Genomic DNA, 27,053 nt, shown 5'->3' on the forward strand with positions numbered 1-27,053 from the left:
TCACAAAACATAAATTTACGATCACATGAAACAATATTAGTGCCAATTTTCCTCTCTTCGCGTCCCAAAATTCATCCAGCTTAGTGAATAAATAGAGACTCTCCAGAAAGTTTTGACTAATTTTGGACAAGTGGCTCAAAAAACACTTTCTCAAATACTTTAAAACAGGCAGGAGGGTTAAATGCAAATCTTCACTAAACAGGCTTATTCCCCAGTAGTATATTAGGTCAGTTGTATCCACTGATTGGCTGAGAAAAAAAAAAGAAAAACATCTCCATAGTGTTAGAAATTACTGAATAGATCTCAATATATTATACAAGGCAATATAATAGTACACTCTTATGAAAAATGTACAGACTCTAATAATATGTTTTATATAAAGGCTTTCCAGATAATCAATGACCCACAAATTGAGTTATTACCACATTTTCTGCCCCAAAACGAAGATAAGCTAGGATTTGTCACCAAGGATTCCCAGCTTCTTGTGCCTTCTTTTAATTAAGTACAACCCAGATCGCAAGCAAATGTGCTGCAAGTTCACAAGTTTGTTGCACAATTGCAGCAAGTCGGCATTGCATACCTCCATATCCACATCCTTTGCAAACAATGATTCAGTTATGTTGTGCAATAATCCTCCCACCACAGGGGTCACTGTGATTTGCAGAGCTCTTGTTGTAGACTCAGCACTGCAGCTTTGCTCTTTGGAAAAGTATCAACTAGAACTTGTGCTTCAAGTGCTCTGCAAGTATGCAACTTGCCACGTCACCCTGAATGCGCCTGAAATCATCTGATCTCAGATGCTTAGCAGGGTCAGGCCTGGTTAGTACCTGGATGGGAAACCACCTGGGAATACCAGGTGCCGTAGGCTTTTTTTTTAATATGTTGTTGTTGTCGGCGAACTGTTTTATTTTTCTGCTTGTTTGCCGAGGTGACCATCTTGGCGTTTGTGAAGAGGGTTGAGAGTGGCTAGCAAGATCGCCTAAGGCCACATCACCATGAATGCGTCCGATCTCATCTGATCTTGGATGTTAAGCAGGGTCAGACCTGGTTAATACCTGGATGGGAGACCGCCTGGGAATACTAGGTGCTGTAGGCTTTTTTTTAATATGTTGTCGTCGACAACGTGTTTTATTTTTCTGCTTGTTTGCAGAGGTGACTTTCTTGGCGTATTTCAAGAAAGGTTGAGAGTGGCTACCAAGATCACCTATGGCCACATCACCCTGAATGCATCTGTTCTCGGGTGCTAAGCAGGGTCGGGCCTTGTTAGTACCTGGACGGGAGACCGCTTGGGAACTCCAGGTGCCGTAGGCTTTTTTTTAAATATGTTGTTGTCGTCGATGACCTGTTTTATTTTTCTGCTTGTTTGCCCAGGTGACCATCTTGGTGTTTGTCAAGAGGGTTGAGAGTGGGCAGCAAGATTGCCTACGGCCTCATCACCCTTAATGCGCCCGATCTCGCGTGATCTCAGATGCTAAGCAAGGTCGGGTCTAGTTAGTACCTGGATGGGAGACCGCCTGGGAACACTAGGTGCCGTAGGCTTTTTTTTAATATGTTGTCGTAGACGACCTGTTTTATTTTTCTGCTTGTCTGCCGAGGTGACCATCTTGGCGTATGTCAAGAAAGGTAGAGAGTGGCTACCAAGATCACCTACGGCCACATCACCCTGAATACGCCCGATCTCGGCTGATCTTGGATGCTAAGCAGAGTTAGGCCTGCTTAGTAACTGGATGGAAGACTGCCTGGGAATACCATGTGCCGTAGGCTTTTTTTTAATAGGATGTTGTCGTCGACGACCTGTTTTATTTTTCTGCTTGTTTGCCGAGGTGACCATCTTGGCGTTTGTCAAGAGGGTTGAGAGTGGCTAACAAGATTGCCTACGGCCACATCACCCTGAATGTGCCCACTCTCGTCTGATCCAGGATGCTAAGCAGGGTCGGGCCTGGTTAGTACCTCGATGGGAGACCGGCCGGGAATACCAGGTGCCGTGGGCTTTTTTTAAATATGTTGTTGTCGTCGACGACCTGTTTTATTTTTCTGCTTGTTTGCCAAGGTGACGAGGGTTGAGAGTGGCAAGCAAGATCGCCTACGGCCACATCACCCTGAATGCACCCAATCTCGTCTGATCTCAGATGCTATGCAGAGTCAGGCCTGGTTAGTACCTGAATAGGAGACTGTCTGGGATGCCAGATGCCGTAGGCTTTTTTTAAAATATGTAGTTGTCGTCGATGACCCGATTTATTTTTCTTCTTGTTTGCCGAGGTGACCATCTTGGCGTTTGTCAAGAGGGTTGAGAGTGGTTTGTAAGAACGCCTAAGGCCACATCACCATGAATGCGTCTGATCTCATCTGATCTTGGATGTTAAGCAGGGTCAGACCTGGTTAATACCTGGATGGGAGACCGCCTGGGAATACTAGGTGCTGTAGGCTTTTTTTTAAGATGTTGTCGTCGACAACGTGTTTTATTTTTCTGCTTGTTTGCAGAGGTGACTTTCTTGGCGTATTTCAAGAAAGGTTGAGAGTGGCTACCAAGATCACCTACGGCCACATCACCCTGAATGCATCTGTTCTCGGGTGCTAAGCAGGGTCGGGCCTTGTTAGTACCTGGATGGGAGACCGCTTGGGAACACCAGGTGCCGTAGGCTTTTTTTTAAATATGTTGTTGTCGTCGATGACCTGTTTTATTTTTCTGCTTGTTTGCCCAGGTGACCATCTTGGCGTTTGTCAAGAGGGTTGAGAGTGGTCAGCAAGATTGCCTACGGCCTCATCACCCTTAATGTGCCCGATCTCGCGTGATCTCAGATGCTAAGCAAGGTCGGGTCTAGTTAGTACCTGGATGGGAGACTGTCTGGGATGCCAGATGCCGTAGGCTTTTTTTAAAATATGTAGTTGTCGTCGATGACCCGATTTATTTTTCTTCTTGTTTGCCAAGGTGACCATCTTGGCGTTTGTCAAGAGGGTTGAGAGTGGCTTGTAAGATCGCCTACGGCCACATCACCCTGAATGCACCCGATCTCATCTGATCTCAGATGCTATGCAGGGTCAGTCCTGGTTAGTACCTGAATAGGAGACCGTCTGCGAATGCCAGATGCCGTAGGCTTTTTTTTAATATGTTGTCGTCGACGACCTGTTTTATTTTTATGCTTGTTTGTCAAGCGGGCTGAGAGTGGCTAGCAAGATTGCCTACGGCCACATCACCCTTAATGCGTCTGATCTCGGATGCTAAGCAGGCTCAGGCATGGTTACTACCTGGATGGCAGACCGCCTGGTAATGCCAGATACCAAAGGCTTTTTTTTAAGATGTTGTTGTCATTGACGACCTATTTTATTTTTCTGCTTGTTTGCCGAGGTGACCATCTTGGCGTTTGTCAAGCGGGCTGAGAGTGGCTAGCAAGATTGCCTACGGCCACATCACCCTTAATGCGTCTGATTTCGGATGCTAAGCAGGGTCAGGCCTGGTAACTACCTGGATGGGAGACCTCCTGGGAATATCAGGTGCCGTAGGCTTTTTTTAATATGTAGTTGTCGTTGACGACCTGTTTTTTTTCTACTTGTTTGCCGAGGTGACCATCTTGGCGTTTGTCAAGAGGGTTGAGAATGGCTTGTAAGATCGCCTATGGCCACATCACCCTGAATGCACCCGATCTCATCTGATCTCAGATGCTATGCAGGGTCAGTCCTGGTTAGTACCTGAATAGGAGACCGTCTGGGAATGCCAGATGCCGTAGGCTTTTTTTTTAATATGTTGTCGTCGACGACCTGTTTTATTTTTATGCTTGTTTGCCGAGGTGACCACCTTGGCGTTTGTCAAGCGGGCTGAGAGTGGCTAGCAAGATTGCCTACGGCCACATCACCCTTAATGCGTCTGACTTCGGATGCTAAGCAGGGTCAGGCCTGGTTACTACCTGGATGGGAGACCACCTAGTAATATCAGGTGCCGTAGGCTTTTTTTAATATGTAGTTGTCGTTGACGACCTGTTTTTTTTCTACTTGTTTGCCGAGGTGACCATCTTGGAGTTTGTCAAGAGGGTTGGGAGTGGCAAGCAAGATTGCCTACGGCCACATCACCCTTAATGCGTCTGATCTCAGATGCTAAGCAGGGTCAGGCATGGTTACATCCTGGATGGGAGACAGCTTGGTAATACCAGATAACAAAGGCTTTTTTTTTATATGTAGTTGTCGTTGACGACCTGTTTTTTTTTCTACTTGTTTGCCGAGGTGACCATCTTGGCATTTGTCAAGAGGGTTGAGAGTGGCTAGCAAGATCGCCTACGACCACATCACCCTGAATGCACCCGATCTCATCTGATCTCAGATGCTATGCAGGGTCAGTCCTGGTTAGTACCTGAATAGGAGAACATCTGGGAATGCCAGATGCCGTAGGCGTTTTTTTTAATATGTTGTCGTCGACGACCTGTTTTATTTTTATGCTTGTTTTGGCGAGGTGACCACCTTGGCGTTTGTCAAGCGGGTTGAGAGTGGCTAGCAAGATTGCCTACGGCCACATCACCCTTAATGCGTCTGACTTCGGATGCTAAGCAGGGTCAGGCCTGGTTACTACCTGGATGGGAGACCACCTGGGAATATCAGGTGCCGTAGGCTTTTTTTAATATGTAGTTGTCGTTGACGACCGGTTTTTTTTTCTACTTGTTTGCCGAGGTGACCATCTTGGAGTTTGTCAAGAGGGTTGGGAGTGGCAAGCAAGATTGCCTACGGCCACATCACCCTTAATGCGTCTGATCTCAGATGCTAAGCAGGGTCAGGCATGGTTACTACCTGGATGGGAGACCGCCTGGTAATACCAGATACCAAAGGCTTTTTTTTAATATGTAGTTGTCGTTGACGACCTGTTTTTTTTCTACTTGTTTGCTGAGGTGACCATCTTGGCGTTTGTCAAGAGGGTTGAGAGTGGCTAGCAAGATCGCCTACGACCACATCACCCTGAATGCACCCAATCTCATCTGATCTCAGATGATATGCAGGGTCAGTCCTGGTTAGTACCTGAATAGGAGAACGTCTGGGAATGCCAGATGCCGTAGGCTTTTTTTTAATATGATGTCGTCGACGACCTGTTTTATTTTTATGCTTGTTTGCCGAGGTGACCACCTTGGCGTTTGTCAAGCGGGTTGAGAGTGGCTAGCAAGATTGCCTACGGCCACATCACCCTTAATGTGTCTGATCTCGGATTCTAAGCAGGGTCAGGCATGGTTACTACCTGGATGGGAGACCGCCTGGTAATACCAGATACCAAAGGCTTTTTTTTAATATGTAGTTGTCGTTGACGACCTGTTTTTTTTCTACTTGTTTGCCGAGGTGACCATCTTGGCGTTTGTCAAGAGGGTTGAGAGTGGCTAGCAAGATCGCCTACGACCACATCACCCTTAATGCAACCGATCTCGTCTGATCTTGGATACTAAGCAGGGTCGGGCCTGGTTAATACCTGGATGAGAGACCGCCTGGGAAAACCAGGTGCCGTAGGCTTTTTTTAATATGTTGTCGTCGACGACCTGTATTATTTTTCTGCTTGTTTGCCGAGGTGACCATCTTGGCGTTTGTCAAGAGGGTTGAGAGTGGCTAGCAAGATTGCCTACGGCCACATCACCCTTAATGCGTCTGATCTCGGATGCTAAGCAGGGTCAGGCATGGTTACTACCTGGATGGGAGACCGCCTGGTAATGCCAGATACCAAAGGCTTTCTTTTAAGATGTTGTTGTCATTGACAAACTATTTTATTTTTCTGCTTGTTTGCTGAGGTGACCATGTTGGCGTTTGTCAAGCGGGCTGAGAGGGGCTAGCAAGATTGCCTACAGCCACATCACCCTTAATGCATCTGATTTCGGATGCTAAGCAGGGTCAGGCCTGGTTACTACCTGGATGGGAGACCGCCTGGGAATATCAGGTGCCGTAGGCTTTTTTTTAATATGTAGTTGTCGTTGACGACCTGTTTATTTTTTCTACTTGTTTGCCGAGGTGACCATCTTGGCGTTTGTCAAGAGGGTTGAGAGTGGCTTGTAAGATCGCCTATGGCCACATCACCCTGAATGCACCCGATCTTGTCTGATCTCAGATGCTATGCAGGGTCAGTCCTGGTTAGTACCTGAATAGGAGACCGTCTGGGAATGCCAGATGCCATATGCTTTTTTTGAATATGTTGTCGTCGACGACCTGTTTTATTTTTATGCTTGTTTGCCGAGGTGACCACCTTGGCGTTTGTCAAGCGGGTTGAGAGTGGCTAGCAAGATTGCCTACGGCCACATCACCCTTAATGTGTCTGATCTCGGATTCTAAGCAGGGTCAGGCATGGTTACTACCTGGATGGGAGACCGCCTGGTAATACCAGATACCAAAGGCTTTTTTTTAATATGTAGATGTCGTTGACGACCTGTTTTTTTTTCTACTTGTTTGCCGAGGTGACCATCTTGGCGTTTGTCAAGAGGGTTGAGAGTGGCTAGCAAGATCGCCTACGACCACATCACCCTTAATGCAACCGATCTCGTCTGATCTTGGATACTAAGCAGGGTCGGGCCTGGTTAATACCTGGATGAGAGACCGCCTGGGAAAACCAGGTGCCGTAGGCTTTTTTTAATATGTTGTCGTCGACAACCTGTATTATTTTTCTGCTTGTTTGCCGAGGTGACCATCTTGGCGTTTGTCAAGAGGGTTGAGAGTGGCTAGCAAGATTGCCTACGGCCACATCACCCTTAATGCGTCTGATCTCGGATGCTAAGCAGGGTCAGGCATGGTTACTACCTGGATGGGAGACCGCCTGGTAATGCCAGATACTAAAGGCTTTCTTTTAAGATGTTGTTGTCATTGACGACCTATTTTATTTTTCTGCTTGTTTGCTGAGGTGACCATCTTGGCGTTTGTCAAGCGGGCTGAGAGGGGCTAGCAAGATTGCCTACAGCCACATCACCCTTAATGCATCTGATTTCGGATGCTAAGCAGGGTCAGGCCTGGTTACTACCTGGATGGGAGACCGCCTGGGAATATCAGGTGCCGTAGGCTTTTTTTTAATATGTAGTTGTCGTTGACGACCTGTTTATTTTTTCTACTTGTTTGCCGAGGTGACCATCTTGGCGTTTGTCAAGAGGGTTGAGAGTGGCTTGTAAGATCGCCTATGGCCACATCACCCTGAATGCACCCGATCTTGTCTGATCTCAGATGCTATGCAGGGTCAGTCCTGGTTAGTACCTGAATAGGAGACCATCTGGGAATGCCAGATGCCATATGCTTTTTTTGAATATGTTGTCGCCGACGACCTGTTTTATTTTTATGCTTGTTTGCCGAGGTGACCACCTTGGCGTTTGTCAAGAGGGTTGGGAGTGGCAAGCAAGATTGCCTACGGCCACATCACCCTTAATGCGTCTGATCTCAGATGCTAAGCAGGGTCAGGCATGGTTACATCCTGGATGGGAGACAGCCTGGTAATACCAGATAACAAACGCTTTTTTTTAATATGAAGTTGTCGTTGACAACCTGTTTTTTTTTCTACTTGTTTGCCGAGGTGACCATCTTGGTATTTGTCAAGAGGGTTGAGAGTGGCTAGCAAGATCGCCTACGACCACATCACCCTGAATGCACCCGATCTCATCTGATCTCAGATGCTATGCAGGGTCAGTCCTGGTTAGTACCTGAATAGGAGAACATCTGGGAATGCCAGATGCCGTAGGCTTTTTTTTTAATATGTTGTCGTCGACGACCTGTTTTATTTTTATGCTTGTTTGCCGAGGTGACCACCTTGGCGTTTGTCAAGCGGGTTGAGAGCGGCTAGCAAGATTGCCTACGGCCACATCACCCTTAATGCGTCTGACTTCGGTTGCTAAGCAGGGTCAGGCCTGGTTACTACCTGGATGGGAGACCACCTGGGAATATCAGGTGCCGTAGGCTTTTTTTAATATGTAGTTGTCGTTGACGACCTGTTTTTTTTCTTCTTGTTTGCCGAGGTGACCATCTTGGAGTTTGTCAAGAGGGTTGGGAGTGGCAAGCAAGATTGCCTACGGCCACATCACCCTTAATGCGTCTGATCTCAGATGCTAAGCAGGGTCAGGCATGGTTACTACCTGGATGGGAGACCGCCTGGTAATACCAGATACCAAAGGCTTTTTTTTAATATGTAGTTGTCGTTGACGACCTGTTTTTTTTCTACTTGTTTGCTGAGGTGACCATCTTGGCGTTTGTCAAGAGGGTTGAGAGTGGCTAGCAAGATCGCCTACGACCACATCACCCTGAATGCACCCAATCTCATCTGATCTCAGATGATATGCAGGGTCAGTCCTGGTTAGTACCTGAATAGGAGAACGTCTGGGAATGCCAGATGCCGTAGGCTTTTTTTTAATATGATGTCGTCGACGACCTGTTTTATTTTTATGCTTGTTTGCCGAGGTGACCACCTTGGCGTTTGTCAAGCGGGTTGAGAGTGGCTAGCAAGATTGCCTACGGCCACATCACCCTTAATGTGTCTGATCTCGGATTCTAAGCAGGGTCAGGCATGGTTACTACCTGGATGGGAGACCGCCTGGTAATACCAGATACCAAAGGCTTTTTTTTAATATGTAGTTGTCGTTGACGACCTGTTTTTTTTCTACTTGTTTGCCGAGGTGACCATCTTGGCGTTTGTCAAGAGGGTTGAGAGTGGCTAGCAAGATCGCCTACGACCACATCACCCTTAAAGCAACCGATCTCGTCTGATCTTGGATACTAAGCAGGGTCGGGCCTGGTTAATACCTGGATGAGAGACCGCCTGGGAAAACCAGGTGCTGTAGGCTTTTTTTAATATGTTGTCGTCGACGACCTGTATTATTTTTCTGCTTGTTTGCCGAGGTGACCATCTTGGCGTTTGTCAAGAGGGTTGAGAGTGGCTAGCAAGATTGCCTACGGCCACATCACCCTTAATGCGTCTGATCTCGGATGCTAAGCAGGGTCAGGCATGGTTACTACCTGGATGGGAGACCGCCTGGTAATGCCAGTTACCAAAGGCTTTCTTTTAAGATGTTGTTGTCATTGACGACCTATTTTATTTTTCTGCTTGTTTGCTGAGGTGACCATGTTGGCGTTTGTCAAGCGGGCTGAGAGGGGCTAGCAAGATTGCCTACAGCCACATCACCCTTAATGCATCTGATTTCTGATGCTAAGCAGGGTCAGGCCTGGTTACTACCTGGATGGGAGACCGCCTGGGAATATCAGGTGCCGTAGGCTTTTTTTTAATATGTAGTTGTCGTTGACGACCTGTTTATTTTTTCTACTTGTTTGCCGAGGTGACCATCTTGGCGTTTGTCAAGAGGGTTGAGAGTGGCTTGTAAGATCGCCTATGGCCACATCACCCTGAATGCACCCGATCTTGTCTGATCTCAGATGCTATGCAGGGTCAGTCCTGGTTAGTACCTGAATAGGAGACCGTCTGGGAATGCCAGATGCCATATGCTTTTTTGAATATGTTGTCGTCGACGACCTGTTTTATTTTTATGCTTGTTTGCCGAGGTGACCACCTTGGCGTTTGTCAAGCGGGTTGAGAGTGGCCAGCAAGATTGCCTACGGCCACATCACCCTTAATGTGTCTGATCTCGGATTCTAAGCAGGGTCAGGCATGGTTACTACCTGGATGGGAGACCGCCTGGTAATACCAGATACCAAAGGCTTTTTTTTAATATGTAGATGTCGTTGACGACCTGTTTTTTTTTCTACTTGTTTGCCGAGGTGACCATCTTGGCGTTTGTCAAGAGGGTTGAGAGTGGCTAGCAAGATCGCCTACGACCACATCACCCTTAATGCAACCGATCTCGTCTGATCTTGGATACTAAGCAGGGTCGGGCCTGGTTAATACCTGGATGAGAGACCGCCTGGGAAAACCAGGTGCCGTAGGCTTTTTTTAATATGTTGTCGTCGACGACCTGTATTATTTTTCTGCTTGTTTGCCGAGGTGACCATCTTGGCGTTTGTCAAGAGGGTTGAGAGTGGCTAGCAAGATTGCCTACGGCCACATCACCCTTAATGCGTCTGATCTCGGATGCTAAGCAGGGTCAGGCATGGTTACTACCTGGATGGGAGACCGCCTGGTAATGCCAGATACTAAAGGCTTTCTTTTAAGATGTTGTTGTCATTGACGACCTATTTTATTTTTCTGCTTGTTTGCTGAGGTGACCATCTTGGCATTTGTCAAGCGGGCTGAGAGGGGCTAGCAAGATTGCCTACAGCCACATCACCCTTAATGCATCTGATTTCGGATGCTAAGCAGGGTCAGGCCTGGTTACTACCTGGATGGGAGACCGCCTGGGAATATCAGGTGCCGTAGGCTTTTTTTTAATATGTAGTTGTCGTTGACGACCTGTTTATTTTTTCTACTTGTTTGCCGAGGTGACCATCTTGGCGTTTGTCAAGAGGGTTGAGAGTGGCTTGTAAGATCGCCTATGGCCACATCACCCTGAATGCACCCGATCTTGTCTGATCTCAGATGCTATGCAGGTTCAGTCCTGGTTAGTACCTGAATAGGAGACCATCTGGGAATGCCAGATGCCATATGCTTTTTTTGAATATGTTGTCGTCGACGACCTGTTTTATTTTTATGCTTGTTTGCCGAGGTGACCACCTTGGCGTTTGTCAAGAGGGTTGGGAGTGGCAAGCAAGATTGCCTACGGCCACATCACCCTTAATGCGTCTGATCTCAGATGCTAAGCAGGGTCAGGCATGGTTACATCCTGGATGGGAGACAGCCTGGTAATACCAGATAACAAACGCTTTTTTTTAATATGAAGTTGTCGTTGACAACCTGTTTTTTTTTCTACTTGTTTGCCGAGGTGACCATCTTGGTATTTGTCAAGAGGGTTGAGAGTGGCTAGCAAGATCGCCTACGACCACATCACCCTGAATGCACCCGATCTCATCTGATCTCAGATGCTATGCAGGGTCAGTCCTGGTTAGTACCTGAATAGGAGAACATCTGGGAATGCCAGATGCCGTAGGCTTTTTTTTTAATATGTTGTCGTCGACGACCTGTTTTATTTTTATGCTTGTTTGCCGAGGTGACCACCTTGGCGTTTGTCAAGCGGGTTGAGAGCGGCTAGCAAGATTGCCTACGGCCACATCACCCTTAATGCGTCTGACTTCGGTTGCTAAGCAGGGTCAGGCCTGGTTACTACCTGGATGGGAGACCACCTGGGAATATCAGGTGCCGTAGGCTTTTTTTAATATGTAGTTGTCGTTGACGACCTGTTTTTTTTCTTCTTGTTTGCCGAGGTGACCATCTTGGAGTTTGTCAAGAGGGTTGGGAGTGGCAAGCAAGATTGCCTACGGCCACATCACCCTTAATGCGTCTGATCTCAGATGCTAAGCAGGGTCAGGCATGGTTACTACCTGGATGGGAGACCGCCTGGTAATACCAGATACCAAAGGCTTTTTTTTAATATGTAGTTGTCGTTGACGACCTGTTTTTTTTTCTACTTGTTTGCCGAGGTGACCATCTTGGCGTTTGTCAAGAGGGTTGAGAGTGGCTAGCAAGATCGCCTATGACCACATCACCCTGAATGCACCCGATCTCATCTTATCCCAGATGCTATGCAGGGTCAGTCCTGGTTAGTACCTGAATAGAAGAACGTCTGGGAATGCCAGATGCCATAGGCTTTTTTTAAAATATGTTGTCGTCGACGACCTGTTTTATTTTTATGCTTGTTTGCCGAGGTGACCACCTTGGCGTTTGTCAAGCGGGTTGAGAGTGGCTAGCAAGATTGCCTACGGCCACATCACCCTTAATGCGTCGGACTTCGGATGCTAAGCAGGGTCAGGCCTGGTTACTACCTGGATGGGAGACCACCTGGGAATATCAGGTGCCGTAGGCTTTTTTTAATATGTAGTTGTCGTTGATGACCTGTTTTTTTTTCTACTTGTTTGCCGAGGTGACCATCTTGGAGTTTGTCAAGAGGGTTGGGAGTGGCAAGCAAGATTGCCTACGGCCACATCACCCTTAATGCGTCTGATCTCAGATGCTAAGCAGGGTCAGGCATGGTTACTACCTGGATGGGAGACCGCCTGGTAATACCAGATACCAAAGGCTTTTTTTTAATATGTAGTTGTCGTTGACGACCTGTTTTTTTTCTACTTGTTTGCTGAGGTGACCATCTTGGCGTTTGTCAAGAGGGTTGAGAGTGGCTAGCAAGATCGCCTACGACCACATCACCCTGAATGCACCCAATCTCATCTGATCTCAGATGATATGCAGGGTCAGTCCTGGTTAGTACCTGAATAGGAGAACGTCTGGGAATGCCAGATGCCGTAGGCTTTTTTTTAATATGATGTCGTCGACGACCTGTTTTATTTTTATGCTTGTTTGCCGAGGTGACCACCTTGGCATTTGTCAAGCGGGTTGAGAGTGGCTAGCAAGATTGCCTACGGCCACATCACCCTTAATGTGTCTGATCTCGGATTCTAAGCAGGGTCAGGCATGGTTACTACCTGGATGGGAGACCGCCTGGTAATACCAGATACCAAAGGCTTTTTTTTAATATGTAGTTGTCGTTGACGACCTGTTTTTTTTTCTACTTGTTTGCCGAGATGACCATCTTGGCGTTTGTCAAGAGGGTTGAGAGTGGCTAGCAAGATCGCCTACGACCACATCACCCTTAATGCAACCGATCTCGTCTGATCTTGGATACTAAGCAGGGTCGGGTCTGGTTAATACCTGGATGAGAGACCGCCTGGGAAAACCAGGTGCCGTAGGCTTTTTTTAATATGTTGTCGTCGACGACCTGTATTATTTTTCTGCTTGTTTGCCGAGGTGACCATCTTGGCGTTTGTCAAGAGGGTTGAGGGTGGCTAGCAAGATTGCCTACGGCCACACCACCCTTAATGCGTCTGATCTCGGATGCTAAGCAGGGTCAGGCATGGTTACTACCTGGATGGGAGACCGCCTGGTAATGCCAGATACCAAAGGCTTTTTTTTAAGATGTTGTTGTCATTGACGACCTATTTTATTTTTCTGCTTGTTTGCTGAGGTGACCATCTTGGCATTTGTCAAGCGGGCTGAGAGGCGCTAGCAAGATTGCCTACAGCCACATCACCCTTAATGCATCTGATTTCGGATGCTAAGCAGGGTCAGGCCTGGTTACTACTTGGATTGGAGACCGCCTGGGAATATCAGGTGCCATAGGCTTTTTTTTAAGATGTTGTTGTCATTGACGACCTATTTTATTTTTCTGCTTGTTTGCTGAGATGACCATCTTGGCGTTTGTCAAGCGGGCTGAGAGGGGCTAGCAAGATCGCCTATGGCCACATCACCCTGAATGCACCCGATCTTGTCTGATCTCAGATGCTATGCAGGGTCAGTCCTGGTTAGTACCTGAATTGGAGACCACCTGGGAATGCCAGATGCCATATGCTTTTTTTTAATATGTTGTCGTCGACGACCTGTTTTATTTTTATGCTTGTTTGCCGAGGTGACCACCTTGGCGTTTGTCAAGAGGGTTGGGAGTGGCAAGCAAGATTGCCTACGGCCACATCACCCTTAATGCGTCTGATCTCAGATGCTAAGCAGGGTCAGGCATGGTTACATCCTGGATGGGAGACAGCCTGGTAATACCAGATAACAAACGCTTTTTTTTAATATGAAGTTGTCGTTGACAACCTGTTTTTTTTTCTACTTGTTTGCCGAGGTGACCATCTTGGTATTTGTCAAGAGGGTTGAGAGTGGCTAGCAAGATCGCCTACGACCACATCACCCTTAATGCGTCTGATCTCAGATGCTAAGCAGGGTCAGGCATGGTTACTACCTGGATGGGAGACCGCCTGGTAATACCAGATACGAAAGGCTTTTTTTAATATGTAGTTGTCGTTGACGACCTGTTTTTTTTTCTACTTGTTTGCCGAGGTGACCATCTTGGCGTTTGTCAAGAGGGTTGAGAGTGGCTAGCAAGATCGCCTACGACCACATCACCCTGAATGCACCCGATCTCATCTGAGCTCAGATGCTATGCAGGGTCAGTCCTGGTTAGTACCTGAATAGGAGAACGTCTGGAAATGCCAGATGCCGTAGGCTTTTTTTAAAATATGTTGTCGTCGACGACCTGTTTTATTTTTATGCTTGTTTGCCGAGGTGACCACCTTGGCGTTTGTCAAGCGGGTTGAGAGTGGCTAGCAAGATTGCCTACGGCCACATCACCCTTAATGCGTCTGATCTCGGATGCTAAGCAGGGTCAGGCATGGTTACTACCTGGATGGGAGACCACCTGGTAATACCAGATACCAAAGGCTTTTTTTTAATATGTAGTTGTCGTTGACGACCTGTTTTTTTTTCTACTTGTTTGCCGAGGTGACCATCTTGGCGTTTGTCAAGAGGGTTGAGAGTGGCTAGCAAGATTGCCTACGACCACATCACCCTTAATGCAACTGATCTCGTCTGATCTTGGATACTAAGCAGGGTCGGGCCTGGTTAATCCCTGGATGAGAGACCGCCTGGGAAAATCAGGTGCCGTAGGCTTTTTTTAATATGTTGTCGTCAACGACCTGTATTATTTTTCTGCTTGTTTGCCGAGGTGACCATCTTGGCGTTTGTCAAGAGGGTCAAGAGGGTCAAGAGGGTTGAGAGGGGCTAGCAAAATTGCCTACGGCCACATCACCCTTAATGCGTCTGATCTCGGATGCTAAGCAGGGTCAGGCATGGTTACTACCTGGATGGGAGACCGCCTGGTAATGCCAGATACCAAAGGCTTTTTTTTAAGATGTTGTTGTCATTGATGACCTATTTTATTTTTCTGCTTGTTTGCTGAAGTGACCATCTTGGCGTTTGTCAAGCGGGCTGAGAGGGGCTGGCAAGATTGCCTACAGCCACATCACCCTTAATGCGTCTGATTTCGGATGCTAAGCAGGGTCAGGCCTGGTTACTACCTGGATGGGAGACCGCCTGGGAATATCAGGTGCCGTAGGCTTTTTTTTAATATGTAGTTGTCGTTGACGACCTGTTTTTTTATCTGCTTGTTTGCAGAGGTGACCATCTTGGCGTATGTCAAGAAAGGTTGAGAGTGGCTACCAAGATCACCTACGGCCACATCACCCTGAATGTGTCTTATCTCAGATGCTAAGCAGGATTGGGCCTGGTTAGTACCTGGATGGGAGACCGCTTGGGAATACCAGGTGCCGTAGGCTTTTTTTTAATATGTTGTTGTCGTCGACGACCTGTTTTATTTTTCTGCTTGTTTGCCGAAGGTGACCATCTTGGCGTTTGTGAAGAGGGCTGAGTGTGGCTCACTAGATCGCTTACGACCACATCACCCTCAATGCGTCTGATCTCGGATGCTAAGCGGGGTCGGGCTGGGTTGGAACTTGGAATGTGAGACCATCTGGGAATACAAGATGACAAATGCTTTTTTTTAATATGTTGTTGTCGTCGACGACCTATTTTATTTTTCTGCTTGTTTGCCGAGGTAACCATCTTGGCGTTTGTCAAGAGGGTTGAGAGTGCCTAACAATATCACCTACAGCCACATCACCCTGAATGCGTCCAAACTCGTCTGATCTTGGATGCTAAGCAGCGTCGGGCCTGGTTAGTACCTGGATGGGAGACCACCTGAGAATACCAGGTGTCATAGGCTTTTTTTTAATATGTTGTTGTCGTCGACGACCTGTTTAATTTTTCTGCTTGTTTGCTGAGGTGACCATCTGGGCATTTATCAAGAGGGATGAGAGTGGCTAGCAAGATCACCTACGCCAAATCACCGTGAACGTGCCTGATCTCCTCTGATCTCAGATGCTAAGCAGGGTAGGTCCTATTAGTACCTGGATGGGAGACTGCCTGGGAATACCAGGTGCCATCGGCTTTGTTTTTATATGTTTTTGTCATTGACGACCTGTTTTATTTATCTGCTTGTTTGCAGAGGTGACCATCTTGGCGTATGTCAAGAAAGGTTGAGAGTGTCTACTAAGATCACCAACGGCCACATCACCCTGAATGTGTCTGATCTCAGATGCTAAGCAGGTCCGGCCTGGTTAGTACCTGGATGGGACACCGCCTGAGTATACCATGTGCTGTAGGCTTTTTTTTATTAAGTTGTTGTCGTCGACGACCTGTTTTATTTTTCTGCTTGTTTGCCGAGGTGACCATCTTGGCATTTGTCAAGAGGGTTGAGAGTGGCTAGCAAGATTGCCTACGGTCACATCACCCTGAATGCGCCTGATCTCGAACGCTAAGCAGGGTTGGGCCTGCTTAGTACCTGGTTGAGAGACTGCCTGGGAATACCAGATGCCAAAGGCTTTTTTTTAATATGTTGTTGTCGACGACGACCTATTTTATTTTTCTGCTTGTTTGCCGAGGTGACCATCTTCGCGTTTGTCAAGAGGGTTGAGGGTTGCAAGCAAGATTGCCTACAGCCACATCACCATGAATGCACCTGATCTCGTCTGATCTCAGATGCTAAGCAGGGTCGGAATTGGCACCTGGGAATACCAGGTGCCATAGGCTTTTTTTCTATATGTTGTTGTCGTTGACGACCTGTTTTATTTTTCTGCTTGTTTGCCGAGGTGACCATCTTGGCGTTTGTCAAGTTGGTTGAGAGTGGTCAGTAAGATCACCTATGGCCGCATCACCCTTAATGCGCCCGATCTCGTGTGATCTCAGATACTAAGCAGGGTCGGGCCTGTTTAGTACCTGGATGGGAGACCGACTGGTAATCCCAGGTGCCATAAGCTTTATTTTAATATGTTGTTGTCGTTGATGACCCGTTTTATTTTTCTGCTTGTTTGCCGAGGTGACCATCTTGGCGTTTGTCAAGAGGGTTGAGAGTGGCTAGCAAGATCACCTATGGTCACATCACCCTGAATGCGCCTGATCTCATCTGATCTTGGATGCTAAGTAGGCTCGGGCCTGGTTAGTACCTGGATGTGAGACCGCCTTGGAATACCAGATGCCATAGGATTTTTTATAATATGTTGTTGTTGTCGTTGACGACCTGTTTTATGTTCCTGCTTTTTTTTGCGGTGACCATCTTGCCGTTTGTCAAGAGGGTTGAGAGTTGTCAGCAAGATGACCTATGGCCGCATAACCCTTAATGCGCCCGATCTCGTGTGATCTCAGATGATAAGCAGTGTCGGGCCTGGTTAGTACCTGGATGGGAGACCGCCTGGGAACACTAGGTGACGTAGGCTTTTTTTGAATATGTTGTCGTCGACGACCTTTATTATTTTTCTCTTTGTTTGCCGAGGTGACCATCTTGGCGTATGTCAAGAGGGTTGAGAGGGGCTAACAAAATTGCCTACGGTCACATCACCCTGAATGTGCCTGATCTCATCTGATTTCGGGTGCTAAGCAGGGTCGGGCCTGGTTAGTAACTGGATAGGAGACCGCCTTGGAATACCAGATGCCAAAGGTTTTTTTTTAATATGTTGTTGTCGTCGACGACCTGTTTTATTTTTCTGCTTGTTTGCCGAGGTGATCATCTTGGCATTTATCAAGAGGGATGAGAGTGGCTAGCAAGATTGCCTATGGTCACATCACCCTGAATGCTCATGATCTCGTCTGATCTCAGATGCTAAGCAGGGTTGGGCCTGTTTAGTACCTGGATGGGACACTGCCTGGGAATATCAGATGCCAAAGGCTTTTTTTTAATATGTTGTTGTCGTCGACGACCTGTTTTTTTTTCTGCTTGTTTGCCGAGTTGACCATCTTGGCGTTTGTCAAGAGGGTTGAGAGTGGCAAGCAAGATTACCTACGGCCAAATCACCGTGAACGTGCCTGATCTCCTCTGATCTCAGATGCTAAGCAGGGTAGGTCCTATTAGTACCTGGATGGGAGACTGCCTGGGAATACCAGGTGCCATAGGCTTTGCTTTTATATGTTTTTGTCATTGACGACCTGTTTTATTTATCTGCTTGTTTGCAGAGGTGACCATCTTGGCGTATGTCAAGAAAGGTTGAGAGAGTCTACTAAGATCACCAACGGCCACATCACCCTGAATGTGTCTGATCTCAGATGCTAAGCAGGTTCGGGCCTGGTTAGTACCTGGATGGGACACCGCCTGAGAATACCATGTGCCGTAGGCTTTTTTTTATTAAGTTGTTGTCGTCGATGACCTGTTTTATTTTTCTGCTTGTTTGCAGAGGTGATCATCTTGGCATTTGTCAAGAGGGTTGAGAGTGGCTAGCAAGATTGCCTACGGTCACATCACCCTGAATGCGCCTGATCTCATCTGATCTCAAACGCTAAGCAGGGTTGGGCCTGCCTAGTACCTGGTTGAGAGACTGCCTGGGAATACCAGATGCCAAAGGCTTTTTTTTAATATGTTGTTGTCGACGACGACCTATTTTATTTTTCTGCTTGTTTGCCGAGGTGACCATCTTGGCGTTTGTCAAGAGGGTTGAGGGTTGCAAGCAAGATTGCCTACAGCCACATCACCACGAATGCACCTGATCTCGTCTGATCTCAGATGCTAAGCAGGGTCGGAATTGGCACCTGGGAATACCAGGTACCATAGGCTTTTTTTCTATATGTTGTTGTCGTTGACGACCTGTTTTATTTTTCTGCTTGTTTGCCGAGGTGACCATCTTGGTGTTTGTCAAGTTGGTTGAGAGTGGTCAGTAAGATCACCTATGGCCGCATCACCCTTAATGCGCCTGATCTCGTGTGATCTCAGATACTAAGCAGGGTCGGGCCTGTTTAGTACCTGGATGGGAGAACGACTGGGAATACCAGGTGCCGTAAGCTTTATTTTAATATGTTAATCTTGGCATTTGTCAAGAGGGTTGAGAGTGGCTAGCAAGATCACCTATGGTCACATCACCCTGATCTTGGATGCTAAGTAGGCTCGGGCCTGGTTAGTACCTGGATGGGAGACCGACTTGGAATACCAGATGCCGTAGGATTTTTTATAATATGTTGTTGTTGTCGTCGACGACCTGTTTTATGTTCCTGCTTTTTTTTGCGGTGACCATCTTGGCATTTGTCAAGAGGGTTGAGAGTTGTCAGCAAGATGACCTATGGCCGCATAACCCTTAATGCGCCCAATCTCTGTGTGATCTCGGATGATAAGCAGTGTCGGGCCTGGTTAGTACCTGGATGGGAGACCGCCTGGGAACACTAGGTGACGTAGGCTTTCTTTGAATATGTTGTCGTCGGCGACCTTTATTATTTTTCTCTTTGTTTGCCGAGGTGACCATCTTGGCGTATATCAAGAGGGTTGAGAGGGGCTAACAAAATTGCCTACGGTCACATCACCCTGAATGTGCCTAATCTCATCTGATTTCGGGTGCTAAGCAGGGTCGGGCCTGGTTAGTAACTGGATAGGAGATAGGAGTTTTTTTTTAATATGTTGTTGTCTATTTTATTTTTCTGCTTGTTTGCCGAGGGGACCATCTTGGCGTTTGTCAAGAGAGCTGAGAGTGGCTAGAAAGATCGCCTAAGACCACTTAACCATGTATGCACCCGATCTTGTCTGATCTCGGATGCTAAGCAGGGTCGGTCCTAGTTAGTAACTGTGACGGGAGACCGCCTGGGAATACCAGGCGCCGTAGGCTTTTTTTTAATATGTTGTTGTCGTCGATGACTTGTTTTATTTATCTGCTTGTTTGCAGAGGTGACCATCTTGGCATTTGTCAAGAAAGGTGGAGAGTGGCTACAAAGATCACCTACGGCCACATCACCCTGAATGCACCTGATCTCGGATGCTAAGCAGGGTCGGGCCTGGTTAGTACCTGGATCGGAGACCTCCTGGAAACACTAGGTGCCTTAGGCTTTTTTTAATATGTTGTCGTCAACGACCTGTATTATTTTTCTGCTTGTTTGCCGAGGTGACCATCTTGGCATATGTCAAGAGGGTTGAGAGTGGCTAACAAAATTGTCTATGGTCCCATCACTCTAAATGCGCCTGATCTCATCTGATCTCGGATGCTAAGTAGGGTCGGGTCTGGTTAGTTCCTGGATGGGAGAACTCCTGGGAATACCAGATGCCAAAGGCTTTTTTTTTAATATGTTGTTGTTGTTGTCGTCTACTTATTTTATTTCTCTGCTTAGTTGCCGAGGTGACCATCTTTGTCAAGAGAGTTGAGAGTGGCTAGCAAGATCGTCGAATGCCACATCACCCTAAATGCACCCGATCTCGTCTGATCTCAGATGCTAAGCAGGGTCGGGCCTGGTAAGTATCTGGGTGGGCAACCGCCTGGGAATACCAGGTGCCATAGGCTTTTTTTAATATGTTGTTGTCGTCGACGACACGTTATCTGCTTGTTTGCCGAGGTGACTATCTTGGTGTTTGTCAAGAGGGTTGAGAGTGGCTCACAATATCACCTACGACCACATCACCCTGAATGCGCCTGATCTGGTCTGTTCTCGGATGCTAAGCAGGGTCGGGCCTGGTTAGTATCTGCATGGGAGACCGCCTGGGAATAGCAGTTGTTGTTGACGACGACCTATTTTATTTTTCTGCTTGTTTGTCGAGGTGACCATCTTGGCGTTTGTCAAGAGGGTTGAGGGTAGGGATGAGCTTCGTGTTCGAGTCGAACGTACGTTCAACTCGAACATTGGCTGTTCGGCCGTTCGGCGAATTCCGAACGTTTGGGCCGTTCGCGTCAAAATTCAAGTGACGCGCGCGCGGACCACAATGCTCTGCGGTGGCGCAGTGCATTGCTGCCCCATGATTGGCCAAGCATGCACTGTGACCCCGCATGCTTGGCCAATCGCAGCGCCGGCAGCGAGGAGAGCCATGATTGGCCACAGGCATCCTGCCTGTGGCCAATCATAGCTCAGGCTGTGTAGTGCACGCCCCACACTATATAAGGCCGCCTTTGAGGCGGCCTCCTGTAGTGTGTTACTTAGCATCTGAAGCAGTGGGTGTTCTGTGTACCTTCAACACAGTACACACCAATCGTTTTTGGCTGATTTCCTATCTTGCTGCTGTGTAGTGGTTGTTGTCTGTGCCCTGACTGCAGTATACACCACTATATTCACCTCACCTATATAGCTAGTGATCTAGCTTTAACCACTTAACTGCCCATTGCCGATTAACGGCTTCAGGGCGGTTGTTTATCTCTGAGAGGCCGTTAATTAACGGCCTCCCAGAATTCTGCTCTCACGTGCCCCGAGGTGCACGCACTCGAGAGCATCCGTGACCGCCAGGTCCACAGGACCCGGCGCATCACAGGTCACGGTAAACGGCCGCTCATATCGGCCGTTTACCACGTGATTGCTCCGTCAAATGATGGAGTGATCACTTGGAAACAAACCGGCGTCATGTTATGACGCCGGTTCCTCCCTCCCCTCTCTGTACCGATCGGTACAGCGGAGGGGAAAGAGATCGGTGTCAGCAGCGATGTGGGCTGCATCTGCAGTGCCCACATCGCTGCTCACCGAATTTAACCCCTCAATTCCCTGCCAATACTCTGCAATACCAGTGCATACTCTGCAGTACCCTGCCATTACTCTGCAGTACCCCGCCATTACTCTGCAGTACCCCGCCATTACTCTGCAGTACCCTGCCATTACTCTGCAGTACCCCCCATTACTCTGCAGTACCCTGCCATTACTCTGTAGTACCCCCCAATACTCTGCAGTACCCTGCTATTACTCTGTAGTACCCCGCCAATACCCCGCCAATACTCTGTAATACCCTGCCATAAATTGCCATACCCAGCCATACTCAGAGATACCCAGCCATACTCGGTGATACCCTGAAATACCCAGCCATAGACGCCCCCCACCCCTCACCGCCCTCCGGTGCTTCTACCAACTCGCCAGTACGATCAAAGCCAGAATCTTTTTTTTATTTTTTATTTCAGGCTTCCCAGCCTAGAGGTGAGATGTGTGGTCATATTGACCCCCCAGATTTCACTGTAAAGAGGACCTGTCACCCCATATTCCTATTACAAGGGATGTTTACATTTCTTGTAATACGAATAAAAGTGTTCAAAAATATATTTTTGGGGAAAAAAATGTCAAACTAAAATAAATAAAGTAAAATGAACAATAAAAAAATAAAATAAAAATTAAAGCGCCCATGTCCCCATGTGCTCGCATGTGCCACACATGTGAGGTATCGCCGAGAATGTTAGAGCGAGAGCAATAATTCTAGTCCTAGACCTCCTCTGCAACTCAAAACATGTAACCAGTAAAAAAAAATTTAAAGCGTCGCCTATGGGGATTTTTTAAGTAGCGACGTTTGGCGGAATTCCACGGGCATGTGCAATTTTGAAGAGTGACATGTTTGATATCTATTTACTCAGCATAACTTCATCTTTCACTTTATGCAAACATTGGGCTAACAAGTGGTTAATAATAGAGCTTGAAGTCAGTAGTGTTAGGAGTGCGTGCTGTCTGCGTGCTCTGTACCCAGTACATACCGCTATAATATAGGGCAGGCCCCTACTTTTAAACATCCAACTTACAAACATCTCCTACTTGCAAACGCAAGGAGACAGCAGCAAGTGAGATGAAAAAAGATGGACGACAAAACAAATTATACAGGGGTGATAACCCTTCCCTATGTTTTCCAAAAAGCTTAAAAATAGTTTTTTTGACTGGAGCTACACTTTAAAAATGTACCGGTTGAAAATGACAAACAGATTCAACTTAACACAACAAACCTACACAGTCCCTGTCTTGTTTGCACCGCCTGTATACTGCTGTTCTGAGTATATAGGGCCTGGGGGCCACACGCATTTCCTTTTTTTAATATGGGTACGGGGTTCCCCTTAATATGCGTACAAGACCCAAAGGGGCTGGTAATGGGCAGGGAGGGCTACCCATGCCATGTTTCTCAATGATTTTCAACCATATTGCAGGAACCAGATATAACATTAAAACCGCAAGCAGTTTTAAATGGTGTTATTTCCGTTTAATGTCATTTTGTGCAGGGACTGTTCTAAACACGGGAAACACGTGGCACTTCACAGGCATACTACAGACACCCCCCAGGCACCATATTTAAAGGAATATTTTTTTTCACTTTATTCGTCATTAAAATCAGTGCTCCCGCCAAAACGGCCGTTTTTAAAACTTTTTTTTGCAGTGACCCATGTCCCCTGAGGCAGGAGGCAGGTCCCCAAACCCTTTTTAGGACACTACCTTCCATATTAGCCGTTAAAATTAGCACTTTCCATTTCGAACGTTCGAGTCCCATAGACTTCAATGGGGTTCTAACGTTCGTACCGAACGCGGGGGTCGTTCGCAAGTTCTGGTGCGAACCGAACCGGGGGGTGTTCGGCTCATCCCTAGTTGAGGGTGGCAAGCAAGATCGCCTACGGTCACATCACCCTGAATGCACCCAATCTCGTCTGATCTCAGATGCTAAGCAGGGTCGGAACTGGTTTGTACCTGGATGGGAGGCTGCCTGGGAATACCAGGTGCCATTGGCTTTTTTTTAATATGTTGTTGTCGTCGACGACCTGTTTTATTTTTCTGCTTGCTTGCCGAGGTGACCATCTTGGCGTTTGTCAAGAGGGTTGAGAGTGCCTAGCAATATTGCCTACGGCCATATCACCCTGAATGCGTCTGATCTTGGATGATAAGCAGGGTCGGGCCTCGTTCGTATCTGGTTGGGAGACCGCCTTGGAATACCAGATGCCAAAGGCTTTTTTTTAATATGTTATCGTTGATGACCTATTTTATTTTTCTGCTTGTTTGCCGAGGTGACCATCTTGGCGTTTGTCAAGAGGGTTGAGAGAGCCTAGCAATATCGCCAATGACTACATAAACATGAATGCACCCGATCTTGTCTGATCTCGGATGCTAAGCAGGGTCGGGCCTGGTTAGTAGCTGGATGGGAGACCGCCTGGGAATACCAGGTGCCATAGGCTTTTTTTTAATATGTTGTTGTCGTCGACGACCAGTATTATTTTTCTGCTTGTTTGCCGAGGTGACCATCTTGGCGTATGTCAAGAGGGTTGAGATTGGCTAGCAAGATTGCCTAAGGCCACATCACCCTGAATGCGCCCGATATCTTCTGATCTCGGATACTAGGCAGGGTCGGGCCTGTTTAGTACCTGGATGGGAGACCGACTGGGAATACCAGGTGCCAAAGGTTTTTTTTTTAATATGTTGTTGTCGTCGACAACCTGTTTTATTTTTTTGCTTGCTTGCCCAGGTGACCATCTTGCCGTTTGTCAAGAGGTTTGAGAGTGGCTAGCAAGATTGCCTATGACCATATAACCCTGTATGCACCCGATCTTGTCTGATCTCGGATGCTAAGCAGGGTCGGGCCTGGTTAGTTCCTGGATGGGAGATCGCCTGGGAATACCAGATGCCAAAAGTTTTTTTTAATATGATGTTGTTGTCGTCGACCTATTTTATTTCTCTGCTTGTTTCCCGAGGTGATCACCTTGGCGTTTGTCAAGAGGGTTGAGAGTGGCTAGCAAGATTGTCTAATGCTACATCACAATAAATGCACCCGATCTCGTCTGATCTCAGATGCTTAAGCTGGTTCGGGCCTGGTTAGTATCTGGATGGGCAATCGCCTGGGAATACCAGGTGCCATAGGCTTTTTTTTAAAATGTTGTTGTCGTCGACGACACGTTTTATTTATCTGCTGAGGTGACCATCTTGGCGTTTGTCAAGAGGGTTGAGAGTGGCTCACAATATCTCCTACGACCACATCACCCTGAATGCGCCTGATCTGGTCTGTTCTCGGATGCTAAGCAGCGTCGGGCCTGGTTAGTACCTGGATGGGAGACCGCCTCAGAATAGCAGTTGTTGTCGACGACTACCTATTTCATTTTTCTGCTTGTTTGTCGAGGTGACCATCTTGGAGTTTGTCAAGAGGGTTTATGGTGGCAATCAAAATCGCCTACAGTCACATCACCCTGAATGCACCCAATCTCATCTGATTTCAGATGCTAAGCAGGGTCGGAACTGGTTTGTACCTGGATGGGAGACTGCCTGGGAATACCAGGTGCCATAGGCTTGTTTTTAATATGTTGTTGTCGTCGACGACCTGTTTTATTTTTCTGCTTGCTTGCTGAGGTGACCATCTTGGCGTTTGTCAAGAGGGTTGAGAGTGCCTAGCAATATTGCCTACGGCTACATCACCCTGAATGCGTCTGATCTTGGATGATAAGCAGGGTCGGGCCTGGTCAGTATCTGGTTGGGAGACCGCCTGTACCAGATGTCAAAGGCTTTTTTTTTATATGTTATCGTTGACGACCTATTTTATATTTCTGCTTGTTTGCCGAGGTGACCATCTTGCCGTTTGTCAAGAGGTTTGGGAGTGGCTAGCAAGATCGCCTATGACCACATAACCATGTATGCACCCGATCTTGTCTGATCACGGATACTAAGCAGGGTCGGGCCTTGTTGGTTCCTGGAAAGGGAGACCGCCTGGGAATACCAGATGCCAAAGGCTTTTTTTTAATATGTTGTTGTTGTCGTCGACCTATTTTATTTCTCTGCTTGTTTGCCGAGGTGACCATCTAGGCGTTTGTCAAGAGGGTTGAGAGTGGCAAGCAAGATCGTCTAATGCCACATCACCCTAAATGCTTCCGATCTCGTCTGATCTCAGATGCTAAGCAGGGTCGGGCCTGGTTAGTATCTGGATGGGCGACCGCCTGGGAATACCAGGTGCCATAGGCTTTTTTTTAATTTGTTGTCGTCGACGACACGTTTTATTTATCTGCTTGTTTGCCGAGGTGACCATCTTGGCGTTTGTCAAGAGGATTGAGAGTGGCTAACAATATCACCTACGACCACATCACCCTGAATGCACCTGATCTGGTCTGCTCTCGGATGCTAAGCAGGGTCGGGCCTGGTTAGTACCTGGATGGGAGACCGCCTCAGAATAGCAGTTGTTGTCCTATTTCATTTTTCTGCTTGTTTGTCGAGGTGACCATCTTGGAGTTTGTCAAGAGGGTTTATGGTGGCAAGCAAGATTGCCTACGGTCACATCACCCTGAATGCACCCAATCTCATCTGATCTCAGATGCTAAGCAGGGTTGGAACTGGTTTGTACCTGGATGGGAGACTGCCTGGGAATACCAGGTGCCATAGGCTTGTTTTTAATATGTTGTTGTTGTCGACTTATTTTATTTCTCTGCTTGGTTGCCGAGGTGACCATCTAGGCGTTTGTCAAGAAAGTTGAGAGTGGCTAGCAAGATCGTCTAATGCCACATCACCCTAAATGCACCCGATCTCGTCTGATCTCAGATGCTAAGCAGGGTCAGCCTGGTTAGTATCTGGATGGGCGACCGCCTGGGAATACCAGGTGCCATAGGCTTTTTTTTAATTTGTTGTCGTCGACGACACGTTTTATTTATCTGCTTGTTTGCCGAGGTGACCATCTTGGCGTTTGTCAAGAGGGTTGAGAGTGGCTAACAATATCACCTACGACCACATCACCCTGAATGCGCCTGATCTGGTCTGCTCTCGGATGCTAAGCAGGGTCGGGCCTGGTTAGTACCTGGATGGGAGGCCGCCTCAGAATAGCAGTTGTTGTCGACGACTACCTATTTCATTTTTCTGCTTGTTTGTCGAGGTGACCATCTTGGAGTTTGTCAAGAGGGTTTATGGTGGCAAGCAAAATCGCCTACAGTCACATCACCCTGAATGCACCCAATCTCATCTGATTTCAGATGCTAAGCAGGGTCGGAACTGGTTTGTACCTGGATGGGAGACTGCCTGGGAATACCAGGTGCCATAGGCTTGTTTTTAATATGTTGTTGTCGTCGACGACCTGTTTTATTTTTCTGCTTGCTTGCCGAGGTGACCATCTTGGCGTTTGTCAAGAGGGTTGAGAGTGCCTAGCAATATTGCCTACGGCCACATCACCCTAAATGCGTCTGATCTTGGATGATAAGCAGGGTCGGGCCTGGTCAGTATCTGGTTGGGAGACCGCCTGTACCAGATGTCAAAGGCTTTTTTTTATATGTTATCGTTGACGACCTATTTTATATTTCTGCTTGTTTGCCGAGGTGACCATCTTGCCGTTTGTCAAGAGGTTTGGGAGTGGCTAGCAAGATCGCCTATGACCACATAACCATGTATGCACCCGATCTTGTCTGATCTCGGATGCTAAGCAGGGTCGGGCCTTGTTAGTTCCTGGAAAGGGAGACCGCCTGGGAATACCAGATGCCGAAGGCTTTTTTTTAATATGTTGTTGTCGTCG

At 47.3% G+C, this 27,053-nt stretch overlaps 30 pseudogenes; all 30 read left to right on the forward strand.

Annotated features, from left to right (window-relative positions):
• Positions 1 to 977: 977 nt before the first annotated feature.
• On the forward strand, positions 978 to 1,096 carry LOC143984640 (5S ribosomal RNA; annotated as a pseudogene).
• Positions 1,097 to 1,420: 324 nt separating this feature from the next.
• On the forward strand, positions 1,421 to 1,539 carry LOC143986299 (5S ribosomal RNA; annotated as a pseudogene).
• Positions 1,540 to 1,872: 333 nt separating this feature from the next.
• LOC143985378 (5S ribosomal RNA) lies at positions 1,873 to 1,991 on the forward strand (annotated as a pseudogene).
• Positions 1,992 to 2,308: 317 nt separating this feature from the next.
• LOC143984964 (5S ribosomal RNA) lies at positions 2,309 to 2,427 on the forward strand (annotated as a pseudogene).
• Positions 2,428 to 2,978: 551 nt separating this feature from the next.
• LOC143985130 (5S ribosomal RNA) lies at positions 2,979 to 3,097 on the forward strand (annotated as a pseudogene).
• A 512-nt stretch (positions 3,098 to 3,609) lies between these two features.
• On the forward strand, positions 3,610 to 3,728 carry LOC143984929 (5S ribosomal RNA; annotated as a pseudogene).
• A 1,631-nt stretch (positions 3,729 to 5,359) lies between these two features.
• On the forward strand, positions 5,360 to 5,478 carry LOC143986304 (5S ribosomal RNA; annotated as a pseudogene).
• Positions 5,479 to 6,456: 978 nt separating this feature from the next.
• Positions 6,457 to 6,575, forward strand: LOC143986305 (5S ribosomal RNA; annotated as a pseudogene).
• Positions 6,576 to 8,646: 2,071 nt separating this feature from the next.
• LOC143986303 (5S ribosomal RNA) lies at positions 8,647 to 8,765 on the forward strand (annotated as a pseudogene).
• Positions 8,766 to 9,742: 977 nt separating this feature from the next.
• On the forward strand, positions 9,743 to 9,861 carry LOC143986306 (5S ribosomal RNA; annotated as a pseudogene).
• A 2,728-nt stretch (positions 9,862 to 12,589) lies between these two features.
• Positions 12,590 to 12,708, forward strand: LOC143984699 (5S ribosomal RNA; annotated as a pseudogene).
• A 1,634-nt stretch (positions 12,709 to 14,342) lies between these two features.
• Positions 14,343 to 14,461, forward strand: LOC143985407 (5S ribosomal RNA; annotated as a pseudogene).
• Positions 14,462 to 15,017: 556 nt separating this feature from the next.
• Positions 15,018 to 15,126, forward strand: LOC143985473 (5S ribosomal RNA; annotated as a pseudogene).
• Positions 15,127 to 15,453: 327 nt separating this feature from the next.
• Positions 15,454 to 15,572, forward strand: LOC143984746 (5S ribosomal RNA; annotated as a pseudogene).
• Positions 15,573 to 16,773: 1,201 nt separating this feature from the next.
• Positions 16,774 to 16,892, forward strand: LOC143985106 (5S ribosomal RNA; annotated as a pseudogene).
• Positions 16,893 to 17,453: 561 nt separating this feature from the next.
• On the forward strand, positions 17,454 to 17,572 carry LOC143986300 (5S ribosomal RNA; annotated as a pseudogene).
• A 107-nt stretch (positions 17,573 to 17,679) lies between these two features.
• LOC143985221 (5S ribosomal RNA) lies at positions 17,680 to 17,797 on the forward strand (annotated as a pseudogene).
• A 326-nt stretch (positions 17,798 to 18,123) lies between these two features.
• LOC143984917 (5S ribosomal RNA) lies at positions 18,124 to 18,242 on the forward strand (annotated as a pseudogene).
• Positions 18,243 to 18,557: 315 nt separating this feature from the next.
• On the forward strand, positions 18,558 to 18,676 carry LOC143985024 (5S ribosomal RNA; annotated as a pseudogene).
• A 1,131-nt stretch (positions 18,677 to 19,807) lies between these two features.
• LOC143984663 (5S ribosomal RNA) lies at positions 19,808 to 19,926 on the forward strand (annotated as a pseudogene).
• A 106-nt stretch (positions 19,927 to 20,032) lies between these two features.
• LOC143984779 (5S ribosomal RNA) lies at positions 20,033 to 20,151 on the forward strand (annotated as a pseudogene).
• A 3,046-nt stretch (positions 20,152 to 23,197) lies between these two features.
• Positions 23,198 to 23,316, forward strand: LOC143985141 (5S ribosomal RNA; annotated as a pseudogene).
• A 322-nt stretch (positions 23,317 to 23,638) lies between these two features.
• Positions 23,639 to 23,757, forward strand: LOC143984687 (5S ribosomal RNA; annotated as a pseudogene).
• A 108-nt stretch (positions 23,758 to 23,865) lies between these two features.
• Positions 23,866 to 23,984, forward strand: LOC143985440 (5S ribosomal RNA; annotated as a pseudogene).
• A 109-nt stretch (positions 23,985 to 24,093) lies between these two features.
• Positions 24,094 to 24,212, forward strand: LOC143985429 (5S ribosomal RNA; annotated as a pseudogene).
• Positions 24,213 to 24,741: 529 nt separating this feature from the next.
• LOC143985244 (5S ribosomal RNA) lies at positions 24,742 to 24,860 on the forward strand (annotated as a pseudogene).
• A 546-nt stretch (positions 24,861 to 25,406) lies between these two features.
• Positions 25,407 to 25,525, forward strand: LOC143986397 (5S ribosomal RNA; annotated as a pseudogene).
• A 298-nt stretch (positions 25,526 to 25,823) lies between these two features.
• On the forward strand, positions 25,824 to 25,942 carry LOC143986293 (5S ribosomal RNA; annotated as a pseudogene).
• Positions 25,943 to 26,047: 105 nt separating this feature from the next.
• Positions 26,048 to 26,165, forward strand: LOC143985037 (5S ribosomal RNA; annotated as a pseudogene).
• A 307-nt stretch (positions 26,166 to 26,472) lies between these two features.
• Positions 26,473 to 26,591, forward strand: LOC143985256 (5S ribosomal RNA; annotated as a pseudogene).
• Positions 26,592 to 27,053: the final 462 nt, after the last annotated feature.

This window comes from Lithobates pipiens, unplaced genomic scaffold, assembly GCF_037356315.1.
Source record: "Lithobates pipiens isolate NorthernLeopardFrog02 unplaced genomic scaffold, aLitPip1_a1.2 Scaffold_16, whole genome shotgun sequence".
NCBI lineage: Eukaryota > Metazoa > Chordata > Amphibia > Anura > Ranidae > Lithobates > Lithobates pipiens.